At 36.7% G+C, this 23,514-nt stretch overlaps 1 protein-coding gene across 6 annotated transcripts in view; it reads left to right on the plus strand.

Moving 5' to 3' along the window:
* Positions 1–2,066: 2,066 nt before the first annotated feature.
* Positions 2,067–23,514, plus strand: part of LOC141567002 (ubiquitin carboxyl-terminal hydrolase 9X-like) — a 176,955-nt gene continuing 155,507 nt past the window's right edge. For 4 of the 6 annotated variants that reach the window (XM_074323488.1, XM_074323493.1, XM_074323492.1 and 1 more), the window contains exon 1: positions 2,300–2,687. The gene's annotated coding sequence lies outside the window, so the exon portion shown is untranslated. Of the gene's footprint in view, positions 2,111–2,299; positions 2,942–23,514 lie in introns of those variants that run through there. The other 2 variants (XM_074323490.1, XM_074323489.1) reach the window with 2 other exon arrangements.

Here is a 23,514-nt window from a genome sequence, read left to right on the forward strand (position 1 = left end):
AGAATAAATAATTGAAGCACTTAGGAATACTAAGAGCTATTGAGTGGTCTTGGAACTAACTAGAGTTGGATGAAATTATTTGAATCCGAGTAAGACGACACATATAACTCAAACTTATGGAATATAATCTCGGAATGGGTAGGAATAAAAACAGGAGATCCTGTCTATAGTAGTATCTAAAGTAGCAGTAGTAACTCAGAAGTGTTAGGAGCTTCATACAACAGAAAATTTAGAGAAGATGGAGAAGAAATTATAATCTTTTTCAGTAATACACATGTACAACATGCAATGATATTGTTGGGTAATTGAAGATCACCACTCATCATGCTTGAAATTTTCAAATTTTCACCAGTATGGTTAATTTGCTGTGGACAGGGTCCATGCAGCGCCTCATGTCATCATTCTGAAAGTGCTTCTTTCCACCTATTTCATAAGATTAGCTTCATAATTAGTAATAAGTATACTTAAGCATTTCTGGGGAGGAAAAAATAGTACTGTAGGAAATTCTGATTAGAAATATTACAGTTTTGTGCTAATACGTCATAACCGGGAAGTAAGACAATACTATTCAGGCTAAAGGCAGGAGTTATTGGAAAGAACCCAAAACAAGGGAAATGGGAAGAAGTCTTTGGATTTATGAACATTAATTGATGCAATTTAATGTCATTTATTATTTTTACTCAAAACTCTTTTTTTTCCTACCTCATTAACTGAGTAGAAGATGTCAAAATTGGGAAGCTGTATATCCCAGGCCACTGGAAGAATTGCTATTGTGCTCATTTGAGTTAATAAAGCTATCTGGACCTGCTAATGGGAGTATAACTTGTAGACTAACTCATATGAAACTGTTATGTTTGGTTTCTTTTGACCTGCAAAAAGTGGCAATTTATGACTCAAATAGATACAGTCACTTGGGAAAATTATTTAGCACTATTCATTAAATATAAACATATGCACACTAAAAAACAAACAAATTAGGAATTCCACTCATAGGCTAATGACTAATAGAAATGATGACATTTGTCTCCCAAAAGACTTTGGGTTAAAACTTTATTGTTGATAGCAATTTTATTCATAAAACTTCCAATCTGAAAATGACTAAAATGTACACGAATAGTAATTACATAGATTCCGTCAGTATATTCATATAACGTAATATTATTGCTACATAAAGCTCTCAGCCTAATTTTGAGCCTAAAGGCCAAAAACAAAAGTTTACATGCTGTGTGACTGATTCTGTTTATATAAAGCACTAATCAGGTAAAACTAATCTATTTTAATAGAAGAATAGTTATTACCTCAGGGGATTGGCATGGGCAATCAGTAGAAAGGTTATGTTTTTGAAGTATTAGTGTTTATTGGGAGTCTTCCATGGGTCTTACACTCCTTGTTTGCCTTCCTGAGTATGCCAACAATGCATCGTCCCCATCTATGTAATTTAGGTATGTCTTTTATCTAAGTAATTTCTCAGAAACCTTGGGAGATAAGGTAATATCCCTCCCAACCTTCAACATACACAAGAGCAAAGTTGCTTGTGACTTAATATAAAAGTAGTGGAATTCTTAAGCTGTGATGCAAATATTGTAGGTGAGGCATTCCTATGTACCTCTTCATGTCAGTCAAGGAGATCCCCTATGTACCGCAAATAAGTGCTCGGTCTCAGCATTTCTTCATTCAGGTACACCTCTCTCCTCTTCCCGTTTGGGAAAAACTTGAGGCCCGGGGAATTTTTCGTAAGGGTTGGTTCGCCCGGCCGATGCACAATGCAATAAAACCCAGCGATGTGATTGTCAAATCAACATTACTGTGTCACCACTGGTTATTAATTCATTCCTCGAGATAGTTACTCATTTGGTGTTACCACCTTTTCTGTCGAAGTCACACACCCTCCTTTTTCTTTACTTTGACTGTCTTCGTTCTAGCTCTTTCTCTAAGGAGCTTCAGAACCAAACGAGGTTAAATACAAGTGCCCTGTCGCAGCCCCAGAAAAAACGGATATGACAGCCAATGGTCTAGAGGGCTGTCTTTACCCTATGGTTTTCCCCGCCCCTATCCCAGTCCTTCCTCGGGGATCAAGGCCTCTCAGTCAGGGATCTACGTCCGGCTTTGAGTACGAAACTTCCCTGTTCCTGGGGAATGAATACATGGGGAAGGGGAGAAAGAGAAAGAAAGGAATAGATCAGGGACTAGGGGCTGGACAGTTGCAGACGACGGCTGAGGGGCGGGACTTGGAAGGGCGGGGGTCCTCTGGGCTCAGGGTGGCGCTGGGGCTGGTGGGAGTCTACGCAGCTGCGGTTACCACTGGCCCGGCAGTTGTTTTTTTTTTTTGGTTTGTCAGATCCGCCATATTTGAAGAGGACCTGCCTAAGCGACTGCTTGAACCAGAACTTCCTCTCATCCTGCCGTTTAAGGGCTCTCTGTTGATCCCAGTTCCTTCCAGTCTCACCGAGGTTACCAGGCCTTTGCAGACCTTGTGCCTGCTGCTGCCTCCTCCTCACGGGAGGCGGCCGCCTTCAGCTCCTGCTTGTTGGTATCGGCGTCTGGGGCTCGGAATAAGTCACAGGCCGGATTGACGATCAAGGGAAAGTGAAGCAACGGCTGCGAGAGCACTAAGAGGACGTGACACAGTAGAAACTCAATACCTGTACCCCATCTTAGCGAAAAGCCCCATCCGGAGGGAAAAAGTGGTAAGAGGACCACCGTGTGCCGAGGAGGACGGAGTGGGTGCAGTCTTTTACGTTACGCTCGCAGTCGTCAGCCCGGCCGTCTCAGGGTTTTTTTTCTTGTTGTTTTTGTGTGACTGGTACTGAGTTTTGCCGCCGCCTTCCGCCTTCGAGTATTCTGGTTTTGGGGTAAAGACACCTGTGTCTTGCAATGAGTAGTCCCCAGCTTCTCTCTACAGCCAACTACTGGATCTGAGATAGTAGTAGGTTAAGAACATGTGAGTATTTCTTCCTTTTCCAGCCGGGCGGAGGACACATTGCCCCCCAACCCCCATCTCCCGCGGTCGTGGTCTGTGGTCCGGCTCTGCGCTAATGGTTGCGGAGTCGGCGCTTTAAGGACGTGTCAGTAATTTGAAGTATAAGGGAAAATGGCTGACGCCTCTGTCTCTTTGGCGGTGACCTATCTGGGCTTGGAGACTAATCAGTCCATGTCACGGGCCGTGCAACACAACTCTCAGAGATTTCTTGGGGGGGATCTACAGGTATCATTTTATGCAACACACCGTCACTGAGATGGAGTGATTTGAAGAGAGGTAGGCCGCAGCCTACGCCTGGCTGTCGTTATCTGACATTTGTCCACCTTCCGCGATAGCCAGACAGTACTCTTGTGCCTTCCCTGGTTCCTCAGGAACAGTGAAATACGTTTTAATGAATAAATCACTTACAGCTAGCTTTTTTTTTCAAACCTTTCTATTCTCTGTTTTTACAGAGATGTTACCGCTTTTGAATTTGTTAGTAAAACTTCATTCTTGTGATATATGTATTTTTTTAACTATAAAATATTAAGTTAGAGCTATAGAACAGATGTTTTATGTAATTGCATGGAATTCTGCAGAAACTAAAATTTATATAGGGATTTTTAAAATGAGAGCATTTATATTTTTGTATGGGACTCAGTTATAATCTTACTCATTTTATAGTATTCCCTTATAACTTTATTGAATTTTCCAGTGTGCAATTTCCCCTACAGGTGTTTGAATAATTTAAGATACTTTTCTGAACTTAATTTAGCAACTTGTAAATGTGGGTTAAATATTCATACTCTGTTTCTTAACAGGGATACTCTGTAGCATTTTCTTACCATGAACCACATCCTCTAAATCCAAATAACATTTGTATGCTTTTGCTTTTAAAAAATAATTTTGTGGGATTTCATTAGGAAACTTTCAATAGATTTTTTTCTTGGCACTTACCATTAGAAGTTGTATTATCTTAAGAACTAGTTAACCATAGGTAGGGTGGTTATCTTAAACCATATTTTTTAATGTATAGCAGACTTGAAGCTACATTTTCTTTGCTGTCCTAATTTAACAAACTGTCTCCACAAGTGCATAAAGTGTTTTAAGACTTGTTTATCAAGGGATAAGGATTTGTTTTCGCATTTTGAAAACTCATGCTGGTAGTTTTAACTTTCATGTTTTAAACTTTGCTTTTTCAGTTTTTGGGAAGAATGAAAAAAAGCCTGAACTATTTGCAGTTAGTGTTCAGGGGTCATCTGAGAATGTGTTTTATTTCACTGATTTAAAGATAAGATTTTTAGATTGTAATATTTCTTTACCCCTTTCTTATACAATTTTAACATGAATGTTTAACCTATCATATTGATGTTTTAGTATTATTACTTCTTTCTGTTGTTTGGCATTAATAATATTTGATGTTTTTTCTAAACTTGGAGGGAATTTCTATAAGCAACGAAATAACAGCAAAACATTACATTTCAGAATCTGAGTTCTAAAGAGGTAACTTTGAAGAGTAAATTTTTACCTTAAGCCGTATTATTGGATAGAAATGGTTAAGTAGGATTTACCATGGGTTTCTTTACTTCTAGGGCCTTGAAATGCATTTTTACTATCTCAGTAACATACAACAATTTTCACTGATGTCTCCTAATAGATAATTTTTATTTGATGAGGTATTTAAAATGAATCTTACAGTTTTTGAAATTGGATGTTGTAATGAAATTTCAACGTTCAGTTATTGTTTAGCTGGACAAATACATTTCTTTTAGCTTTTTAGTATTTTTCATTTGTTTCAGCATTTCAGGGTGGAGACCACGCTTTGTTTAAGCCAAATAAAACAATTCAGTTGTCCTTTTTGATGTGTGTGTGTGCCAAAAGGATTGGTACTTACAAACTGGAAAAATAATTGTATCTTTTGTTTATCAGGTAAATTAATTTTAACAGCTTTATTGAGGTATAATTTTACTTATTGTTAAATTAACTTTCTGTGTACAGTTACACAATTTTTAGTAAATTTATATAATTTGAAAACTACCCTACACCAGATTTTGAATATTTCTATCACTGCAGTTTCTCCTGCTTATTTGCAGTCATTTCCCCCTCTTTTGTATTCTAGACCCAGGCAATTTCTAATCTGTTTTCTGTTATTGTAGAGTTGCCTAACTTGGATGTTCACATAATGCTCTCATGTAGTATGTAGTCTTCATATCTGGCTTTTTTTTTTTAAGATAATGTTTTTGAAATCCGGACTTCAAATAAAACTATTAGGAGTACTAATGTACAGGACTTCCTGTGTGAACAATATACACGTTTTTATTTGTGTTGGGTACATACTTAGGAGCAAAATTTATGGATTATATTGTAAGTCTATATTTAACCAAAGAAACTGCCAAATTGTTTCCAAAGTGACTGTACGTCACTTTGTCCACCTCCCACGATAGCCGGACTATGCTCTTGTATCTGCCCTAGTTAATCAGGAACAATTATCAGCAATTTATGAGGTATCCAGTTCCTCTACTTTCTGACGTTTTGTTTATACTCATCGTGGTTGGTGTGTAGAGGTATCTTATTGTGGTCTTAGTTTGCATTTCCCTCATGGCAAATGATGTTGAGATATTCTAGTGTGCTTATGGCTGTAAATCTTCTAAATGAGTCTGAAATGTCTATTCAGATTCTTCCCATTTTTGAAATTACTTTTTTTAAATTGTTCTCTGGTTAGATTATAGCTTTTATCTGATACAGCATTTGCAGTATTTTCTCTTTCCTCTTTCACTTTAAATATTTTTTAATTTTTTAATTACAGTTGACATACAGTATTATATTAGTTTCAGGTGTACAGCATAATGATTAGACATTTACATAAGTTATGAGTGATCACCCATTAAGTATAGTAGCTATCTGACACCATGCATAGTTATTAAAATATTGACTATATTCCCTATGATGTACTTTACATCTCTATGACTGTTTTGTTACTACCAATTTATACCTCTTAATTCCTTTACACTTTCACCCTTCTGCCAAACCTCCCTCCCATTTGGCTACCTTAAAATGTTTTCTGCATCTATGAGTTTGTTTCTGTTATGTTTATTTTGTTCTTTAGATTCCACATGTAAGTGAAATATGTGGTATTTGTCATTCTCTATCTGCATTATTTCACTTAGCACTATACCCTGTATGTCCATCCATGTTGTAGATGGCAAGATTTCATTCTTCTTTATGGTCGAATAATAGTCCATTGTATATGTCTCTCTCTCTCTCTCTCTCTCTCTCTCTCTCTCTCTCTCTCTCTCTAGTCATCTAACTATTCACCTACCTGCCTACACCACTTCTTTATCCATTCATCTATTGATGCACCCTTGAATTGCTTCCATATGTTGACTATTGTAAATAATGTTTCATTAGACATAGGAATGCATATGTCTTTTCAAATTATTGTTTTGAATTTCTTCAGATAAATCATCAGAGGTGAAATTGCTGGGTCCCTCCTTGTCTCTTGTAGCCTTTGTTTTAAAGTCTACTTTTCTCTGGTAAAAGTATTGCCACCCCAACTTTTTGTTGTTTCCATTTTCATGAAATATCTTTTTCTATCTCTTTCAATCTTTTGACCTGAAGTGAGTCTCTTTTACACAGTATATGTAATGGTCTTGTTTTCTTATCCATTCAGCCCCCCTATCTTTTGATTAGCACATTTAATCCATTTATGTAGTTATGTAGTTATTACTGTTTTATTCATATTTTTTATTTTTGGCTGCTTGAAGTTCTTTTACGATTCCAGTAATTCTGATTGGTAGTGATGATTCCTTTAGTTTGTACTTGTCTGGGAAGCTCTTTATCCTTCAGTTCTAAATGATAGCTTTGTTAGGTAGAGTAATCTTGGTTATAGGTTCTTGCTTTTCACCACTTTGAATATTTTGTGGCAGTCTTTTCTGGCAAAGTTTCTGTGGAGACATCAGCAGACAATCTTGTGGGAACGCCTTTGTAGGTAACCAGCTGCTTTTCTCTTGCTGCCTCTAAGATTCTCTGTTTTTAACCTTTGGCATTTTAATTATAATGTGTTTTGGTGTGGGCCTCTTTGGGTTCATCTTGTTTGAGACTCTGTGCTTCCTGGGCTTGTACGTCTATTTCCTTCACCAGGTTAGGGAAGTTTTTTTATCATTATTTCTTTAACTAGGTTTTCAATCCCTTGCTCTTTTTCTTTTCATTCTGGTACCCCTATGATGTTAATGGTGGTATACTTGATGTTGTCACAGAGACCCTTTAAACTATCTCATTTTTTTTTATTCTTTTTCCTTTTGGCTATACTGATTAGGTGTTTTTATTTTATTTTATTTTTTATTTTATTTTATTATTTTCTACTTTAACTCCTAAATCGCTGATTCCATCCTCTGCTCCATCTAATCTGTTGATGCCCTGTAATGTGGTCTTTATTTTAGCTAATGTAGTCTTTATTTCTGACAGGCTCTTTTTTATGTTTTCTATCTCCATTTTTATGTTTCTTATCTTTTTATTCAAGTTCTCACTGAAATCTTCAGATATCTTATAACCAGTGTCTTTAATTTTGCATCTGGTAGATTGCTTGTCACCATTTAGGTGTTCTTACAGAGTTTTGTTATGATTGTTCATTTGGGGCATGCTTCTTTGTCTCCCCATTTTGGTTGCCTCTCTGTGTTTGTTTCTATATATTAGGTAGAGCTGTGTTTCCTGGTCTTAGAAGAGTGGCCTTACATAGTAGGTGTCCTGTGGGGCTCAGTGGCGCAGTCTCTCATCACCTGAGCCAGATGCTCCAGGTATGTCCCTTGTGTGGGTTCTGTGTGTTCTATCTCAATTGAGCCTTGGTTATTGTTTGCATGTCAGTGGGAGGGATTGACTTTCAGGCCTATTGGATGTGAGGACTGGCTGGAACTGCAGCGCAGTTTTTGTTATGTAGGGGCTGACCCCATGGAGCAGGATTCACTAGCAGGTTCTGGTGGCTGCCCAGTTTGCCTTTTTGGGTGTGTCTTTTGTAGATCTGGTTGGATGGTGCTTTGGTGTAGTCTGAAGCTGGCTACCGGGTGTGTTGGTTCTGAGGCCTTTTGGAAGGAGCTCTGTTGCAGGCTAAGAACAGCTGCTGCCAGTGTCCAGCCCAGGGCCACCTGGTGTGACCTACAAAGTGATCTGCAAATGGTTGCCACTTGTACTGGGCTTGGAGATGCCTGAGAGAGGCTAAACTGCAAACCGAGGCTGGCTGTCAATGCCAGGCTCAGGGCTGCTCAGAAAGTGATACCGGAATATGCCAATGCCAGATGCTGCTTGTTTGAGATTTGCAAACTTCTGAGAGATTTTAGGGAAGTCTGCGTCCTGAGCTAAGACAGGCCGTTTGTATGGAAAAGTCACTGAAATGGTTTGTGTGGGCCTGTAAGTTGGGTGGGGCGGGGTTTCAGGAATCACAAGGGCAGGGAGAATGCCTGTGTCTGCAGGTCAGGAAGTGGGAAGTGCTGAACAAAGGAACAGTGGCTTTTGCCAGCATACCTGTTTGGAGAAAGTTGTCCCTCCATCCCTCACCCTCTGCATATGTTCTTGGTGACTTTCAGGCCTCTGTCCCAGTGCTGGAGCTCAGAGCAAGTGAGTCCTTGAGCAAGTAAGTCCATGTGGAGGCCCTTTAAGAAGAACATCGTGGGACTCCAGCACCCCTTTGTCTCACTCAGCTACAATCTCTGCTGGTTTTCGCAGCCAAAAGTTGTGGGGACTTTCTTTCTCAGCACTGGATCCCTGCGCTGGGGAATCTGGTGTGGGATTCAGATCTCTTACCCCTGAGAGAGGTGGGGAACTGCTTCAGCCAAGGTATCCCTTCTGATTTTTAACTGCCACATGGTGGGTGTGTGTCCAGACTGTTCCTGGACTCTGCCCTTCCTACCAGTTTCAACATGGGTTCTTTATTTCCTTCGTTACAGGACTTCTGTTCAGTTAGACTTCAGGTGGTTCTCAGTGATGGTTGTTGTGTAATTTTTTAGTAATTTTTATTTGATTGTATGAGGAGGCGAGCACAGCATTTACCTACTCCATCATCTTGACCAAAAACCTCTCTTTTCACTTTCTTAATGATGTCTTTAAAATGCAAAAGTTTTTAATTTAGATAAAATTCTGTTTATTAAGTTTTTCTTTCATTGATTTTGGTTTTCACGTTCTAAGAAATCTTTACCTAACTGAAAGTCACAAAGATTCCCTTTTATTTTCCTCAAAGGATTGTATGCTTAAAGTATAGTTGTGCACTGCTTAACAATGGGGATATGTTATGAGAAATGCAGCCTTAGGCATTCCTTAGATTTTTGTCTTTGTGTGCACATTATTATGTACTTACACAAACCTAGATGGTTTCTAGGTCCTGTGGGAAAGCCTATTGCTCCTAGGCTACAAACCTGTACAACATATACATTTCTCTAATGAATACTGTAAGCAATTATAATTATAAGGATTTGTATATCTAAATGTAGAAAAGGTACTGTAAAAATATGGTATAAAATATAAAAAATGGTTCATCTGTATAAGGCATGAATGAAGCTTGAAGGACTGAAGCTTGAAGGACTGGGTGAGTCAGGAGTGAGTGGTGAGTGAATGTGAAGGCCGAAGACATTACTGTACACTACGTAGACTTTATAAACCCTGCACACTTAAGCTACTCTAAACTTATGAAACAACAGAAAATTAAATGAAGCACAAGAGAAAGTAATGCAATGGAGATATGTTTAAATTCGAGTTTCATGAGGCTTCTGTCAGTGTAACACAGAAAAGTTTTTTTGTTTTTTTTTAAACGGAGTACACTCTAAAATAATGATAAAAAGGTATAATTTAACCAGTAACATAGTTATTTATCAGTATCAAGTATTATGTACTGTACATAATTATATGTGCTGTACTTTTATAACTTTTATACAACTGGTAACTCCAGCATCACCACAAATAATATGCTAAGATGGCTAGCATATCACTAGGTGATAGGAATTTTCAGGTGTGTAATAGTCTTATGTGGCCACCACTGTACATAGAGTCCCCTTGTTGAGCAAAACGTTGTTATTTTTGGTGCCTGAAAGTACATACTTACATTTTGGTCCATAATCCATTTAATTTAACTTGTGTGTATGTGTGAGTTAGGGATCTATATTCTTTTTGGGCGGATATCCAGTTGTCTCAGTATAGTTTGCTGAAAGGACTTTTCTCTCTTCCTTGAATAGTCTTAGCACCCTTGTTGAAAACTATTTGATGTGTTTAAAGGGCTATGAATAAGGAAGGCCTTATTTCAGGATTGTCAGTTCCATACTGTACATCTTTTCTTATACTAGCAATGGGCAAGTTAATTTTTATTCTAAGTGAGAATAATACTTAATATTTTAAAATTTTGGTTAAAAACAAAATTTACCACCTTAACTATTTTTAAGTGTTATAAATTTAATGGTATTAGGTAGAAGAACATTATTGTACTTGTGCAACCATGAGAGTAAAAGTTTTAAGTTAACCTTGATTTCATTTATACTCTTGCCTTACATTCCTGAATATCTTCTGTATTTTCTTTCAATGCTTGACAAATATATTTTTAGCTTTCATTTTGTTCTTTTAGGAGCTGTGTCCTTAAAATCCATCCCTCCTCCTCCTTTTTCTTCTCCTTTTTTCTCCTCCTTCTCCTCGCCCTCCTCCCTTCCTCCTTTTCCCCCTCCCCCTTCTTCTTCTTTTTCTCCTTCTCCTTCGTCTTCAACATAGAGTGAAAATATTTGGGAAGGGATTAATGAAGACTTTTTCTCTCAATCCTGGTATCACATTAGAGTCACTTAGGGTGCTTTTAAAATAGCACTGATACTTTTCTGTCATATCCCCACTCCTATCCCCCTTTTAATTTGTCTAATATGAAGCCTGCAGAGAGTGACCTTTAAGAGTACTGTGGATAAGAATCACTTGGTTGTTTCCAAACATGCAGTTATACATCTTTTAGATGAATAAATAAGAACATGATTTTTTAATTGATAGTTTTTTTATTAATAGCAAGGTTGTCTTTTGAACTCTAATTACGCTAGCATTGTGTTTAGCATTTTGTATGCATCATTTTATTTATATACTATTTCCATAGATGCGAAAATTGAGTTCCGATGGTCTCAAATAGTGCTGATTCCAGCCATTATACTAGCTATTACCATAATGTGCAATAATAAATCACTAGTTTATTGCTTTTCCATTTTAAACATTGAAATTTGATTCGTTCTGATGTAAGACTAGGCTTAAGCTTGACAAAAATTTGTTTGTAATTTTGTTTTAAAAATTATTAAAATATTCAGCTATTTGAGAAAGGACCTGATTAACCACAAAGATATTAAACTGCGTTAAATAAAGTTCTCCTTTCACTTGCCTCCCAACATACACAGGACATTTTAAGTGGTGGGTTTATTCTTTAAAAATGTTTAATTAATATAAAATTCCTGAAAGAACCAAAAGGCATTTGTCTTCCTGTGATTTACTTAACTCATCCATAGAAGATTATTTAACTTGATGTAAAATTGTAATATCTCAATTTTAAAATCTGAAGTTTCATTTAGTGTTTAAAACTGGTTTGTTTTCCACAAAGCTTCTTAAAATTAACTTACCTTTTGTGGATGTTGGTGTGTGTGAGTTTACAGAGTTTATAGAGATATTGAAGTAGAAATAACAGAAATGTATTTGTTGTTTTCTAGTTTTTCTTTTTCCGTAGTTCAGTGTGCTGAACTCTCTATTCAGATAGGAAGAGAGAAAGGTCTTAACCAGTATAGATATGTTGAGAGTTCTTAATGTGGCACAAGATTCTTTATAGATCTACTTGGTATATAATGTGGAAAATGTGACTACTGTAATAATTAAGATTTATTTATAGCCTTAATTAAGTTATAAAGGAAGAAAAAGACATGAAATTTGTATCACTTTCGTATCACTTTCTGTATATTAGGGTTTGAATTTATCATATCACTAGCTTCCCATTTTTATTTTCCTGTTGATTATACAGTGATCTTTATTATGTACTTTTAAGGATTTAGATGTCAAATTATATTTTGATGGGAATGTAACCTAATTTATTCTTTAAGTATGTGCATGCTAGTATTGTGCTTTATTAACATATACTCATACATATGTACTATACATGTATTTGACAGCAAATTCTTTTTCCTATTGTGTTTTCAAATTCATTGTATAATTATGGTTTTCTATCTCACCTGTGTCTCAGAATTATCTGTGTAGCTTACTGAAAAATGTAATTAGTTTGGTCTTACTCTGAGAGTAGATTTTGGAAGATTCTAAGTAGTTCTGGGAATGAACTTAGATATTAAAGGGGAAAAAATTGAAATTTAATGGGAGATCCTAATGTGCAGCTAAGTTAGCAGTTCAGTTTATGAGAAAAGGAGATCTAAAAACCCTTTAAGCATTCTGTTATTCTTCCATTAAGGCAGCAGTATCCTCTTTTGAGTGTTTAGTGTCATCAGTAAGTAGTACTGTCAAAAATCTCAGTTCTATCAGTGCAAAAGGTGAGGAATTCCTGTTCCACTTAGAAGCATATTTATTTCTTATCATTTAATTTCATCTCTGATACCATTTCTGTCTCAGGCATACGTTTTCTTTGCATTCTTTGAACAATGATTTTTTGGGCACCTACTATGTACTGGGTACTATCCTAGGCTTATCATATGTGAATGCACATAATAGACAAAAGATTACTTTTCTCTAGGAACTTATATTGTATGAAGTAAGTTGGGATAGTAATAGCTAATTTTCCTTGCTCTGATTTTCTGTCATTGTTTTAATCTGCCTCAGAAATTGCTGTGATTAAAGTTATATGTTGTACCATTAAACCATGAATTGCCCTGATACTTTCCAGTTTATGTAAGTTAAAAAATAAGAGATTCATTCTGAAAAGGATTCTTTTTATATAGTATTGGCTTTAAGAATAATTGACCTAGGTAAAGCTTTTAAATTTTTGCTTAGGGCCCGTATTCTGGCACGATTCCTCTTCTGATTTTCCTTTTCAATATCTATGTTAGTTGTCTTAATAGTATATGTGTTTTGTTCTTTTCCCCCTGACTTTAATTTCTTTGTTCAGGTCCTTTGGTTAATGGTTTTTCTTTAGATTCTATCTTTTAGGTTAGTGGCATCCAAGGTCAGAATTAAGATACTAAGTCATTGATAACCCTGGAAAGTGTTGGTATATAGGTAGTAACTGTTTGTCATCAGTACACTGTTCTCCAGTGGTTTTGCTAATAGATCCTTACTTAGAGTATTTGCTTTTCACCTATTAATCATTTTAAGATGAATAGTGCAGGAAGGCATCTTTGATTTAATTAAACTCCCGGTTTTCCAGAAGAAAACTGTCTCAAAGAGGTGAAATAGTTTGGAGCCATGCATTCATTACCTTCTCTAAGAATTTGCTGTCTTAACCGTCGTATCAACAAGTCACATTATTAACCTTCTGAATTCTAATTCCTTTTTATTCCTCTTAAAACTTTTCACTTAATATTACCTTCTATTTTAAAAATTTCTCCCTGATACTGGATAATAAACTTGCCAAAGTCTGGAATCCTCGCCAATATTTATGCGTTTAACAGAACACCTAAATAATACTGTGCCTTCTAACTGACAGAAACTGAGGAAATATTTGACTTGATTTCCAAACTTAGACCTGCTTGTGCAGGATTGATTCAATGGTACTTCACAGTTTATCCTTTCGTAACTGATGAATCATGAAAGTATTATTCGTATTGGAAAACCAGATTCAATAAATTGTTTTATTTTGGATAATTTTTGAGCTGATAATTTGAAGATTAGGTTTCATTTTCTATCAGCATGTAAAGTGGAATGAGAAGATAATTTAAGAAGAAAAAAGGAACAAGGGAAGCTTCTCTTTCTCCATTTTGTAGGCTTATTGCATTTCTACTAACTTAAATGGCTATTGAGGCCTGTAAGATTATAGATCACTGTTCTCTTTTCTGATCTTTCTCCTTAACTAGCTATTTCTGTGAACTAAGTGACTATTTTTTAACTTGACTATCAGAAATTATACTGTGTGGTTAGACCCATGTTCCACTTAACCAGAATATTTGTCACAGAAATGTGATGGTTTCTTTTATTAATACATCAAGAACTTAGAGCAGTGATTCTTAAACTTTGAACATTCAAAAAAAAAAAAAAATTTACCTGGATGGCTAGTTAAAAACACAAGACTGTTGGGCTCCTAAGACGTTGAGATTATCTAAGGCTGGAGTGGGATCTTGAGAATTTGCATTTCTGATAAATCCTCAGGAGATACTGAAGAGGCTGGTCTTGTAGACTTGGAGAACCATTGGCATCGAGCTTATTTCCAGTGCAGTTAACTTTCCTTTTGGGTTAAAACTAAGTTTCTCTAATTCTGTCTTAAATCTGTGTATCTATTTGTAATTTTAAATTTTCAAAGCAGGACATCACATACAGAACATTCATGTAAAATTAATGGGAGACTAAGTTGGAAAGGAGTCATAGTTACATCAAGTGCAGCAATATGTAATTTATCATAAGCGAAAATTGGACATTCTGTGTAAATGTTTTTCAGAAAACCAAATTTTACTTTTAAATTATGGTTTATCATTTAATGGAGAACTTTTTATGCTATGTTCCTTTTTCTGTGTGTGTGTATGAGCACTGTGCACATGTGTATGTTTATGTGTGTGTGTGTGTGTGTGTGTGTGAATATGTGTATATATTTCTGTATATGAACGTTGTGCGTGTTGTGGGCTAAAAGTTTGGAGACCATAGAAGAGGATTATAATAGGCAAAAGAGTCATCTAAACATTTTATCTCCTGTGATGCAATCGTATTACTAGGTATTTTTCACTTTATTCTGTTTATTTTTATAAATTAGGTGAAAATACTGTAAGTATAAGTTAGTGTCTTCCTCCCTTTTTTCACTTATTTTTTCATTTAAAAAGCGTTCCATTAGTATTTTTCTGGCCTTATAATATTCATTCTGTAAATATATTGTTATTTAATCTTTTCCTTGCTGCCATTTTTAGGTTGTCAACAGTTTTTCTTATGAATATACTGTGATGAAATTTTTGTATGAATGAATGCTTGAATATTATGTTAAATCAAAATTTTCATTAGGTATTGTGTATTTCAGTTAATAGGTTAAATTTTCTCTAGTCCTTTGCCTCCACTTAACTGCTGTTAAGAACTTAGGTATGTACCGTTTGTTCATTCTTCCTGGGAAACATTATTTTCTTTTTATTTATTTATTTGTTTGTTTGTTTGTTTATTTATTTATTTATTTATTTAATTAAATTTATTGGGGTGACAATTGTTAGTAAAATTACATAGATTTCAGGTGCACAATTCTATATTACATCATCTATAAATCTCATTGTGTGTTCATCACCCAGAGTCAGTTCTCCTTCCATCACCATATATTCGGTACCCCTTACCCTCATTTCGCACCCCCCACCCCCCACCCCCCTTACCCTCTGGCAACCACCAAACCATTGTCTGTGTCTATGAGTTTCTGTTTCTCATTTGTTTGTCTTGTTCTTTTGTTGTTTTTGGTTTATATACCACATATCAGTGAAATCACATGGTTCTCTGCTTTTTCTGTCTGACTTATTTCGCTCAGCATTACACTCTCAAGATCCATCCATGTTGTCACAAATGTTCCTATATCATCTTTTCTTACTGAATAGTATTCCATTGTGTATATATACCACAACTTCTTTATCCATTCATCTATCGAAGGACATTTTGGTTGTTTCCATGTCTTGGCCACCGTAAACAAAGCTGCAATGAACATTGGAGCACACGTGTCTTTATCTCTAAATGTTTTCAGATTTTTGGGTAGATACCCAGGAGAGGGATTGCTGGGTCATATGGCAATTCTATTCGTAATTTTTGAGGAACCTCCACACTGCCTTCCATAACGGCTGCACCAGTCTGCATTCCCACCAACAGTGTATGAGGGTTCCTTTTTCTCCACAGCCTCTCCAACATTTGTTACTATTTGTCTTGTTGATGATAGCCATTCTGACTGGGGTGAGGTGATATCTCATTGTGGTTTTGATTTGCATTTCTCTGATGATTAGTGATGTTGAGCATTTTTTCATATGTCTATTTGCCATTTGTATGTCCTCTTTGGAGAAATGTCTCTTCAAGTCCTCTGCCCATTTTTCAATTGGGTTGTTTGTTTTTTGTTGTTGAGTTGCATGAGTTCCTTGTATATTCTGGATACTAGCCCCTTATCGGAGGCACTGTTTGCAAAAATCTTCTCCCATTCAGTTGGTGGCCTCTTTATTTTGTCAATGGTTTCTTTTGCTGTGCAGAAGCTTTTAAGTTTCATATAGTCCCATTCTTTATTTTAGCTTTTACTTCCATTGCCTTTGGAGTCAAGTTCATAAAATGCTCTTTGAACCCAAGGTCCATAAGTTTAGTACCTATGTTTTCTTCTATGCAGTTTATTGTGTCAGGTCTTATGCTTAAGTCTTTGATCCATTTTGAATTAACTTTGGTACATGGTGACAAATAGCAGTCCAGTTTCATTCTTTTGCACGTGGCTATCCAATTCTCCCAGCACCATTTATTGAAGAGGCTGTCTTTGCTCCATTGTATGTTTTAGCTTCTTTGTCAAAAATTATCTGTCCATATTTATGTGGTTTTATTTCTGGGTTCTCAATTCTATTCCATTGGTCTATGTGTCTGTTTTTCTGCCAATACCATGCTGTTTTGATTATTGTAGCCCTGTAGTACAAGCCAAAGTCAGGAAGTGTGATACCTCCATTATTGTTCTTTTTCTTAAGATTGCTTTGGCTATTCGGGGTCTTTTGTGGTTCCAAACAAATCTGATGATTTTTTGTTCTATTTCTTTAAAATATGCCATTGGGATTTTGATGGGGATTGCATTGAATCTGTATATTGCTTTGGGTAATATGGCCATTTTAACTATGTTGATTCTTCCAATCCATGAGCACGGAATGTCTTTCCATTTCTTTGTGTCTTCTTCAATTTCTTTCAAAAATGTCTTATAGTTTTCAGCATATAGGTCTTTCACATCCTTGGTTAAGTTTATTCCTAGGTATTTTATTCTTTTTGTTGCAATTGCAAAAGGAATTGTTTTTTGTATTTCTTTTTCTGAGATTTCATTGTTGGTATATAGGAAGGCAATGGACTTTTGTGCGTTGATTTTGTAGCCAGCAACTTTACTGTATTCATTGATTGTTTCTAATAGCTTTTTGGTGGAGTCTTTAGGGTTTTCTATATATAGCATCATGTCATCTGCAAAGAGTGATAATTTAACTTCTTCATTCCCAATTTGGATGCCTTTTATTTCTTTCTCTTGCCTGATTGCTCTGGCAAGGACTTCCAACACTATGTTGAAAAGCAGAGGTGATAGGGGACATCCCTGTCGTGTTCCTGAACGTAGAGCAAAGGGCTTCAGTTTTTCTCCATTAATTATGAGATTAGCAGAGGGCTTGTCATATATGGCCTTTATTATGTTAAGGTATTTTCCTTCTATACCCATTTTATTAAGTGTTTTAATCATAAATGGATGTTGTATCTTGTCAAATGCTTTTTCTGCATCAATTGATATAATCATATGATTTTTGTCCTTTATTTTGTTTATGTGATGTATCACATTGATGGATTTTTGTATGTTGAACCATCCTTGTGCCCCAGGGATGAACCCCACTTGGTCGTGATGAATAATCTTTTTAATGCATTGTTGTATTCGATTTGCTAGAATTTTATTTAGGATTTTTGCATCGGTATTCATCAGAGATATTGGTCTGTAGTTTTCTTTTTTGTGCTGTCCTTACCAGGTTTTGGTATCAGGGTAATGTTGGCCTCATAAAATGAGTTAGGGAGTACTGTCTCTTCTTCAATTTTCTGGAAGAGTTTGAGCAGGATTGGTATTAGATCCTCTTTGAAGGTTTGGTAGAATTCACTAGTGAAGCCATCTGGTCCCGAACTTTTGCTTTTGGGAAGGTTTTGGATGACTGATTCAATTTCCTTAATGGTGATCGGTCTGTTTAGATTTTCCAGTTCTTCATGGCTCAGCCTTGAAAGGCTATGTGTTTCTAAGAACTTGTCCATTTCTTCTAGGTTGTTGAATTTGGTGGCATATAGTCTTTCATAGTATTCTTGGATGATCCTTTGTATTTCTGTGGTGTCCGTGATAACTTCCCCTTTTACGTTTCTGATTTTGTTAATCAGTGTCTTCTCTTTTATCTTAGTAAGTCTAGCCAAGGGTTTGTCAATTTTGTTAATCTTTTCAAAGAACCAGCTCTTTGTCACATTAATTTTTTCTATTGTCTTTTTGTTCTCTATTTCATTTAGTTCTGCTCTAATTTTTGTTATTTCCTTTCTTCTGCTGACCTTGGGTTTTACTTGTTCTTCTTTTTCTAGTTCTTTAAGGTGTAACATGAGGTTATTTATTTGGGAGTTTTCTTGTTTCTTGAGATAGGCCTGTAATGAGATCAATTTCCCTCTTAGAACTGCTTTCGCTGCATCCCAAAAATTTTGGTAGGATGTATTTTCATTGTCATTTGTTTCTATGTATCTTTTGATCTCTCCTCTAATTTCTTCTTTGACCCAGTCCTTCTTTAAAAGTATGTTGTTTAATCTCCATGTATTTGTGTTTTGTCCCGCTTTCTTTTTACAGTTGATATCCAATTTCAAAGCCTTGTGATCAGAGAATATGCATGGTATGATTTCAATCTTCTTAAATTTGTTGAGACTGATTTTATGTCCCAATATATGGTCTATCCTTGAGAATGTTCCATGTACACTAGAAAAGAATGTATAGTCTGATGTTTTAGGATGAAGTGCTCTATAAATGTCAATTATGTCCATTTCATCTAATGTGTCATTTAGGGCTACTATTTCGTTATTTATTTTCTGTTTGGATGATCTATCCATAGCTGTCAATGATGTATTTAAGTCCCCTAGTATAATTGTGTTTTGGTCAATTTCTCCCTTTAGTTCTGTTAGTAGTTGCTTGGTGTATTTCGGTGCTCCCTGATTGGGGGCATAAATATTGATGACTGTTATGTCTTCTTGTTGTACAGTCGCCTTCACCATTATGAAATGTCCATCTTTCTCTCTTGTTATCTTTTTCACCTTGAAGTCTGTTTCATCTGATATCATTATGGCTACACCTGATTTTCTCTGGGTACCATTTGCTTGGAGTGTCAATTTCCACCCTTTCACTTTGAGTCTATGCTTGTCCTTGTAGCTGAGATGTGTCTCTTGGAGACAGCATATGGTTGGGTTTAGTTTTTTGATCCAATCTGCTACTCTGTGCCTTTTTATTGGTGAGTTCAGTCCATTTACATTTAGGGTGATTATTGATATGTGAGGATTTCCTGTCATTCTATCTGTAGTTTTCTGGTAAGGCTGTTTCTCCATTGTTTCTTTACCTTTTTGTTGTTGTCTATTATTTCTGTGTTGTTGTATTCTATGATGTTTCCCTCTGTTTCTTCTTTTATTTCAGTATATATTTCAGTTCTGGATTTATTTTGAGTGGTTACCCTTAAGTTTATGGAAAAGAAAGTTTGATAATTAGAGTATTCCATTTTCTTCAGCACGCTTACTTTCTCCATTCCCATATTCCGGTTCAGGCTTTTACTCTCCCCCTTTTTGAGTTTTGGTTGCCACAAATTGTCCCTGTTGATGGTGGTCGAATAGCCTCCTTTAGTATTTCTTGTAGTGCAGGTCGTGTATTAGAAAATTCCCTCAGCTTCTGTATGTCTGGAAAGGTCTTTATTCCTCCTTCATATCTAAAGGATATCTTTGCTGGATATATTATTCTTGGCTCATGATTTCTCTCTTTCAATAGTTTGAATATTTGGTTCCACTCCCTCCTGGCTTGTAGAGTTTCTGCTGAAAAATCTGATGATAATCTAATGGGCTTTCCTTTGTATGTTACCGCCTTCTTTTCCCTGGCTGCCTTGAGGATTCTTTCTTTGTCGTTGATTTTAGACAGCTTCAATACAATGTGCCTTGGAGAAGGCCTGTTGGGATTGAGGTAACTAGGTGTTCTATTTGCTTCTTGGATTCGAGGGTCCAGTTCTGTCCACAAATTTGGGAAGTTCTCATCGACAATTTGTTTGAATATATTCTCTGTTCCCTTCTCTCTTTCTTCTCCTTCTGGTATGCCCATTATTCTTATATTGCTCTTTCTGATGGAGTCAGAAAGTTCTTGTAGAGTTCTTTCATTTCTTTTAAGTCTCAAGTCTCTTTCTTCTTCTATTTGTGTCATTTCCAGGTTTCTATCTTCGATGTCACTGATTCTTTCCTCCATCTGGTCAACTCTACTACCTAAGCTGGTTATTTCATTCTTAATTTCTTCTATTGAGTTCTTAATCTCCAGAAATTCTATTTGGTTCTTTTTTAAAATTTCAATCTCTTTTGTAAAATGCTCATGCTGTTCTTTGATTGAGTTTCTGAGTTCATTTAACTGCCTATCTGTGTTTTCTTGTATCTCGTTGAGTTTTTTCAGAACTGCAATCTTGAATTCTCTGTCATTTAAGTCACATATTTCTGTATCTTTAAGTGCCTTCTCTGGAGATTTTTCACTTTCTTTCTGAGCTATCTTGTTGCCTTGGTTATTCATGGCGATTACTGGTTTACTATTTCTCTTCCTAGACATCTACAGGAGTGACTTCTGCAACAGGTTGATAGGAAGAGGTCTTTCTTTTGTTTTCCAGTACTTGTTGGTAGAATGTTTTATTATTTCTCCAACTGCAATTTATTTTTCTTCTCCCACACGGTAGTGCTATGTTTTCTCTGCACTACTCTAGCTTCTCACACACTGGGGGGATTCCCTGGGAGACGGGCTTCTCCTCTGTTAATAGTTCGTCTAGGTCACAGGGTGCAGTGTTCCGGTGGGTATGCGGAGAGCTTTTGATGTTCCAAAGCTCTTCCAGCTCCTGATTCAGAGCCCGTGTGTTTCAGCAGTTCTGTTTACTCCTGCAGGGATCCGCCCAGTTAGGTGGGGCCAGGGGCGGCGTGAGCTGTGAGAGGTGGCCCAGAGCAATGGGGGCGACCACCACCACAGCCGGTGCTGCTTCCACAGCTCTCTCCCCTTTGCCGGAACTAGTTGGGCTGTGAATTTGTGTCTGCAGTTCACAGTTCTCAAATATAGCAAATTTTCTGTTGTTTTGATCTGACACTGCTAGTGTTTCGCTTCTAGCACCGGGCAGGTGGGATCGGGGCGAGCTCTGGGAGGGGAGGGAGGGGGCGGCTAGTCTCAGTGCCTAAGGCTCCGTTCTCTGCTTGGCAGTGCGGGCTTAAACCACCGTTTTCAGCCTTTTTCCCTCAGTGTTTTCTCCGAGGTCTCTGCCGTGAGCGTGGGTTCAGCCGTGTTATATGCTGTCCCCTCAGCTCTGTGGAGCCCTGGTGGAGCCCTAGCAGTCCGATCTCCTGCAGCTGCGGTAGTTCCGGGAAGCAGCGAGCTCAGTGCACTGAGCTAGGTCTGCATCCTGCGCCCGCTCGGCTCCGTCTCCACGCACTTCTCCGTTTCCTCCTCCCCCATCTCGTGGGAATCTCCCACCTGTAGGTGATTTCAGTCGGCAGTGGGCCTCTTCGTCTTGCCTGTGTGCTGTGCAGGGAGTCCTTTGTGGAGTTTTTGTTGTTCGATTCGTTGTAAATTCCAGGGGAGCTTTACAGAGGCTCACCTCACACCGCCATTTTTCCGGAAAAACCGGAAACATTTTCATGGTCCTTCTTGATGTGTCAAATGTTGTTCCCGTCTCTCCCCTCTATACTGCTCAAAACTCCCATCGTGAATTTACTTAAGTATAACTTTCTAACACTATTTCATTCCTTAAAAACCACACACATAACCAAAAAGCTCCATTTCCTGTCCTCCACTTACTTTTACTTTCTGGATTCTCCAAGCATTCCCTGGGCTTATTCTGAATCCTTGTTCTGTTAGTTTCTTTTCAGAAATTTTTCTTTTCTTTGTTAGTGAGTTACTTTTCATTATAAGAGACTGGGGTTTATAAGGTGGTTCACATATAACTAAAATGGGCTAAGCCTTTCTCCAATAAGTTTTTTTTAAAATATTTTTTTCCTTATTTTTTTGGCAAATAGTTACATGACATGTTTAGCTTCTCATTTTTAAAAATCTGTGTACTGAGAAATGAGATGCATTTTACTTGAATGTAGGATACTGTCTTTATTTGAAGTGGTTGCTCAGACCTTTATGGAAATAATGTATACATCAATTAAGCATAATAACAAACAATAAATGAATATTTGAAGGTTTCATGTAATTCATATCAGAGTTTACAGCAGTGTTCTCAACTTAGTCTTATTTTGCCTTCTTGTAGGACATTCAGAAATACCTAGAGACATTTTTTATTTTGATGATTTGAGGGGGAGTCGTCTGTTCCCCAGTGGTTAGAGAACAGACTTGCTGTTAAATATGTTGCAGTGCACAGCCACCCCCTCACCCCCCACTCACTCCGCCTCCCCTGGGCCCATCACCACCGAAACAAAGTTATTTGGTCTGGAATACCATGCAGGATGTTGTTACTTTATTGTTTAAGGCCATTCTTCTCTTGTTAGACTTGTGCCCCATAGCTGGAGGCTTCCTCATGGTGAGCTAAAGGTAGGATGTAGTATTAGTCAAACCCTGAAGTAATCGTGTCCACAGATACATACTTTGCTTGATACGAGAAGGTTTGTTACGTGAGCCACATAAATATCAGCTGTCTGAAATTGAATTGCTCTTATTAGAGGGTTATTTTAGTAATCCTTAGTGAAGGCTGAGTATGGGAAATTATATTAATGAAAAGAGAATCATTGGAGGATTCTTTGACTTCCTTTCACCTGCGCAAGACCACAAGAAGCAGGTTCTTCAAGTGTACCTCCTTTTCTCTTTTTGCTCCTCCTCCCAAATATTGTCAAAACAGTTATCATCCTAATTCCACTAGAATGAAGTTATTTTGACATAGTGTACCTTTCCATGATTATTTAATATTCTCCCATTTAAAGGAACTATTCATAGTTGATGTTAATGTTCTGACATTTCCTGTTACTTTTCCTATGAGGAGTATGCTCCCAATCATTATGCCTGACCCACAACACTGAGCTCAGTGCCATCTTTGATTATCTTTAGTTGGTAATGATTTCCGCTTTCTTTAAACTCTGTTAGCACTTTCTCATGAACTTAACATTTTCTACTTCTTTTTTTTCTTTTATGTTTTTGTTTTCTCTTCTAGAATTTAAGTTCATGTTTACTAGCATAGTCTCTTGCGTAGTGTAGGTATTGTTGAATAATTAAATTTTGTTTGCTTATGATTAATAACACTTGTGCAATTATTACATAGAATTCAAAGAATTGTTACAGAATAAAAGTTATTTTATTAATAAGTTTTGATTTGTTAATATTATAGAATATAAAGAAACAGTGCTGTTTTACACAGTACTTAAACATTTTTCTGGGATCTCTTTTGAGTTAACTTGTTCCTTTTTGAGGTGAAGGTATCATTTTTGAGTGATAGGTATAATGACTGGTTGAGGAAAGTGATAAAGTATCACAATGT

This window comes from Rhinolophus sinicus, chromosome X (genome assembly GCF_036562045.2).
Source record: "Rhinolophus sinicus isolate RSC01 chromosome X, ASM3656204v1, whole genome shotgun sequence".
Lineage (NCBI taxonomy): Eukaryota > Metazoa > Chordata > Mammalia > Chiroptera > Rhinolophidae > Rhinolophus > Rhinolophus sinicus.